The sequence below is a fragment of the Dasypus novemcinctus genome, chromosome 22 (genome assembly GCF_030445035.2).
Source record: "Dasypus novemcinctus isolate mDasNov1 chromosome 22, mDasNov1.1.hap2, whole genome shotgun sequence".
NCBI classification, from domain to species: Eukaryota; Metazoa; Chordata; class Mammalia; order Cingulata; family Dasypodidae; genus Dasypus; species Dasypus novemcinctus.
The window spans coordinates 29,714,124-29,719,993 of NC_080694.1; positions in this window are offsets into that span (position 1 = coordinate 29,714,124).

The window sequence follows — 5,870 nt, forward strand, 5'->3', positions numbered from 1 at the left end:
AACATTTTAGATCTCTTTATCTTTACTTTTTAAGGCTTTTTAAGCTTTAGCATAGGTTATTGAAACTCTATGAGTTCTAGAGCTCTAAGTTCACTTTTAAATTTTATGCTTCTTTGCAGAGAAGGAATGAGACAAATAGAAGCAAATGAAAGATTGACCAGGAGAGAGCTGCAATCGATTCAGATGTGTTCATATACCCAAGTGAATTCCCGCTCACCTGGGGGCCAGGCCAAAAGGATTCTCACATCTCTGGGAAACCTGTGAAGTGGTCTCACTTACAGTTCTTAGAGCATTTCATGGCTTTGGGCCTGAGCACTATTCTGGATCATACTATGCCTCGGAAACCCTTCCACAGTCCCTCTTTGCTACCCAGACCAAGCCCAGTGTCACTTCTGCCTTCTGTGAGCTCTCTTGTCCCTCCCTGTCACACCCTATACCCCCCACCCCCCTCACCCCACTCCAACCCCCATAACAACAATCTCTTCTATCATCATGAGACATTCATTGCATTTGGTGAATACAACTCTGAGTACCGCTGCACCTCATGGTCAATCGTCCACACCATAGCCCACACTCTCCCACAGTCCACCCAGTGCGCCATGGGAGGACATACAATATCCAGTAACTGTCCCTGCAGCAACACCCAGGACAACTCCAAATCCCAAAAATGCCCCCACACTTACATTTCTTCCTCCCACTCCCACCCCCAGCAGCCAACATGGCCACTTTCTCCACACCAATGCCACATTTTCTTCAATTACTAATCACAATAGTTCATGAATAGAAATATCAGTAAGTCCACTCCAATCCATACTCTAGTCCTCCATCCTGTGGACCTTAGAATGGTTGTGTCCATGTGTAAGGTGGTGTAGGAGGAGCACAGACTGGCTTGCTGGGTCATACTTCTAGGGGTGCCATAATTCTAGGGTTCCCTACTGCTAGGTGTGCTGTACTTCTAGGGGTGCCATATTTCTAGGGTGCTCTACTTCTAGGGGTGCCACTGTAAGTGTGTGGTTATTGCTTTTGTTAATTAGCATCAAGGACATGGTACTGAAAAATCTCTGAAACCTCTGCCTGAATCAAGGACATACAGGCAAGAAGCCTCCTGAGAGGGCTGCTCGTTGGTCCGGGCCTGAGACCGCCCCCTCCCCTGCCTGCCTGTCCACCTGCACTCCCTACTGCCTTCCCCTTCTGAAAGCTGCACCGTCCTTGTCCTCCCTTTCTGCCGCCTGCACATCAATGGGCTCGGCCTCAGGGCCACCACAGATGCTCTTCCCTCTGCCTGGAATGACCGACTGTTCCCCAGATTTCAAAAGTCTTGCCCCTCATTATCATTTATGTTTCAAGCCAGTCTTCCTAGAGCTGCCCTGGTTAAAGGATTCCCAAGGCCTGTTTAGTTCTCCTTTTCCTTTTTACTGATACACACACATCCCAGGCTTGAGAGTTAAGCGAATTTTCGACATAAGGAACACACCTCTTGAACCAGCATTTGACTCAAGAAACAGCAGAGCGCTGCGGAACAGCTCAGTTTTGCCAGATACCACTTGAATGGATTCGATTGGTGCCGCCGCACAACAGCACCTGCCAGGACCGTGAGCGGTGGCCCCTCATGGTGACCGAGGCGCTGAAAACCGACTCGTTGCACGTTGACACGATGCTGCTGCAGACACACTGAGTTAATATACCATGGCAGTGAATTCCACTGAGTCTTCCACTACTGTTCCGCGGCTCCTGGAGAGTTTCAGATGCCGCAGTGGCGTAGCCTGCACTTCTACCGGACAGCCCGCTTGAAACCCTCCGGGAGCGCAAGGGCAAGGGCAAGGGCAAGGGAAAGCCGGCGCAGGCCCCCAGTCCAGCAGACGCGACTCCTTGTGTCTCAAGTGGGCCCTCCAGGGACCCGCAAGGAGACGAGAGGGCACGGTCCCATCCCTAGCCCAGCCTCGCCCTCCGCCCTGCGCCCCTGGCCCTGCGCCCCAGCCCTGCGCCCGCCGCCCAGCTTTGTGACGCGAGACCGCGGTTCCCCGGCAACTGCTGAACACGGGCGCCGGGCAGCCAGGGAGGCGGACTCGGGCGGGGCCCCCGGCCGGGTGGGACCGACATGGCCTGGGCGGAGAAGCTGGACGCGGGCGGCCTGGCGGATGAGGAGGAGATCACCGCCGCCACGCTGCGGGGCAAGCCCGGGCCGCCGCCCATCTCCGCGCAGTCCGCCTTCAGCTACGTCCCGCAGCGGCGCCTGGACCCCAAGGAGCGCAGCTACTTCTCCCGCCAGGCCCGGGTGAGGCGGGAGGGGCGACACCGCGTGGCGGGGGTGAGGCAGGGCTGGGGGCAGGGTTCCCCTGCCAGGGAGGGGCTGGGGCAGGGCTGTGCCACCCGGAGCTGGGACTGGACACCCAGCGGCACCGCGTGGAAGGGATTTGGGGGCCAAGCAAGGGCGTGGGGGCGGGACCCGGGCAGGGTGGGGGATGCTTCTGTGGGGGTGGGAGCAGGACATCATAGTGGGAAAGGGCTACCGGGAAGGTCAAGTCGGGGGCGGGCAAGGAGGGAGTGCTCACCAGGGAGGAAGACTCGATGGGGCGCCTGGGGGTGGTGGGGGCAGGGGCTGCTCGGCAGGGTCGGTGAGATGGGCGCCTGGACCCGAAAGAGCAGAGCTTTTAGTACTGCGAGACACAGAGGCACCCCTCCCCCGGGCTGGAGGGGCCTTGCAGCAATCCGGGGGTGCGCGGACAGTCTACAAAGGGAGCCCAGAGGCTATCCAGTGTGCAGGATGCGGCCCTCTGAGCAGTATGTGCGGTGGTTCCCGCGGCCTTGAATAAGCAACCAGGCTGATGGACGGTCCTGGGCCACTGGAACCTGGAACCCTCGGGCCGCCTTCCCACCGACAAGGAGAACCAGGAATAGGTCTGCACCGTCTGGCCCAGCCCCTCTGGGAAGGTGTGCTTGTTGGGAAGACCTCGGGGGTCTAAGCAGCCAAAGCCCCCAAGAGAGGGCGGAAGGAAGGAAGAGAAGGGTGTTCAGAGTTGTCCAGGTCACCCATTCCTTTCTTTTCAACATTGTTTCTGTCCGTCCCCAGGGTGTTCCTCAGGGCATCTGATTAGATAAAAGCCTTGATTGGGGACCCTCAGCCTGGCGGACAGCTGGGCACCTGGGCTATCCCTCAGGCCTCCTGGAGGGATGGGACTGCCAGAAGAGGGACACTTCACTTTTCTCAGGCTGCTGTCACAAGTGCCATGAACTGGGTGGCTAAAAACACCAGAAACGGCTCTCTCAGCCCGGCAGGCTGAAGCCGCAAGTGCGTGGGCCGTGCTGGTGTGTCAGTCCTGGCCGCTGGGGCGCCTGTCCCTTGGCCAGCAAGCCTTGGGTTTTCAGTGCCTCCTCAGTCACCCTATGGCCTGCTCTGTCTCTTTTCCCATGGTGCTCCCGCCCCCCACTTTTGTCTGTGTCCACCCTCCCTCTAAAGACACCAGCCATCCTGGACTAAGGGTCCACCCACTGCAGTCAGCCTCATTCAATTTAAATGATTCTGCTTGCAATGACGCTTTTGCAAAAAGTTCGTGTTCCCAGGTACCCAGGATTAGGACTTCAAGGTATCTTTTTGGGGTACACAGCTCAACCCATAACGTGGAACACAGATTCCATTGGAAAGGAAGTTAATGGTGTATAAAATAATCCCACAAAATGCCTCCTTCCTCTTCTCCTAGCTACCCACAATCAGTGGTGCCCAGGCGAGTCCCCAGTTCAGGTCAACTCTCTCTCGAGAACTGATGGGAGGCCCCTGGAGTCTCATGAGATTCACTTCACATACAGAAGCGTAGTTTCCAGTTGAAGCAACCATGGCCCTCAGCCTGCCCCCCGGGATGTCTCTTGAATCTGAGGTACCCCTCTGCCTGGCTTCTAGTGTGTGGAAGAACTGGATGGAGGAAGGGGACTTCTGGGGCCGTCTGACAAGGTACCTGTCTCTGCTGGCCATTAAAACAGGAGGGGGGTGGAATGGAAGGGTTCCTGACCTTCTGTAAACACACACCTCATCTGTTTTCTTCCTGTGAGCAATAGCTTTTGAACAACTGTAAATAGTTTCACTACTAAGTGGGGTTTACATTTTGAGTCTACGGTACCTATGATACTGCCAGTGAGTTGATGGCCATCATGAGATAATAATCAAAAAGCCAAGACTCTTGGTGTATGAAGTTGTTCAAATCTTCTTTATCTAGAGAATATAAAATTCATCTGGATTTTCAGCATAACAAAGACAGTTCACACTACACCGTTTTCTTTGTACCTTTGAGGAGTCCCTTTCCATAAGGTGGACTGTAGACTGCTCCTCGATGGGGTGTCACTGATGGAAGGTACCGCTGAATACTGCACAGTGGGGCTTGTGGATTCTGAAGCTTAAATGTGGTAGAAATGCAGAGCAGAGCCCCTGCCCCCTGCGGGCCAGGCCCAAGAGGGAGAAGGGCAGAGTGAGCCTGAAGACTCGTCTCCTTCCAGAATTTGGTGGTCTGATAAATGGCCCCGCCTTCCAGGGCTAACTGAACAAGGGCCAGAGAGGGGCCCCGAGGTAAGAAGTGACCAGGGCTCTATCTCTTGGTGGGACATCAGGAATGAGCCATAAGCACACTTTTCTATATGACAGGGTCGGCAAACTAAGGCCTGCAGGCCAAATCTGGCTGCCTGCCTGTTTTGATAAAGTTTTATTAGAACACACCCACACCCATTCATTTCTCTAACGTTCCTGTGCAGGATGTTGGGGTTGAGTGATAACGACAGAGCCCACAGGGCCAGAAGAGTTCCCCCCTGGCCCTCCAGAAAGAAAGTCGCTGACTGCTGCTCGAATGCCTTATTGCCTCCTGGAAAATGGGAAATGTCTTTATTTATTTTTTTGTCTTTATTTTTTTAATATTACATTCAAAAAATATAGGTCCCCATATACCCCCCACTCCCCTCACCCCTCTCCTCCCCCATAGCAACAATCTCCTCCATCATCATGAGACATTCATTGCATTTGGTGAATACATCTCTGAGCACCGCTGCACCTCATGGTCAGTGGTCCACATTATAGCCCACACTCTCCCACAGTCCACCCAGTGGGCCATGGGAGGACATACAATGTCTGGTAACTGTCTTTAGAACGCATGCATTCAAATGGGATTTTATGTGTTTAAAGCATTTCAGGGCAGTTTTGGTTAGCTGAGGTTACAGGCAAATTCAAGTCCTGGGGCTTTGTGCATGCCAAAAGGAAATGATGCAACCAATATAAATATTAATCAAAATCTAAAGAAAAGAGCCTTAAAAGCAACAAGAACAGCAAAAGGCATTTCAAAGTCTATTTGAACCATTGTTCACACCATGGTATTGGGATTATGGGCACTGGTGTCTGATCAGCTCCAGGGCTCCAGGAGGGGTTTCTCTGACCTTGGGATCATTGGTCATAAAGAGGGCGAATTCTGTACTACAGCTGATCGAACTCTGTAGTAAAGCTGATCAAATTAATTCCTAAATCAATTTCCTTGGAGTGCAGTTAACAGTAGTCAGTGTGTTGGTTAGCAGCCCAGCTGAGGAGTCCCGGGTGGAAGTATCAGCTCTATGGTGACTAGCTGTGGAGCCTTCACAAGTCACAGCCTCTCTGTCTCACTTTGCCATTCTAGGACAGATCAAACAAAACTGACCTCATGGACCACTTAAGAGAATGAATGTGCTTAGTGCGCATACAGTGGCTCACAGTAAGCCCTGGGTCGGTGGAGCTCTAATTACTGTTTTGTTTTTATTTTTTTATTTTTTAATTATCTTTTTTCAAAGTTAATAGATCACACAAATCGTTACATTAAAAAACATAAGAGGTTCCCATATACCCCACTCCCCACCCCCACCCCTAT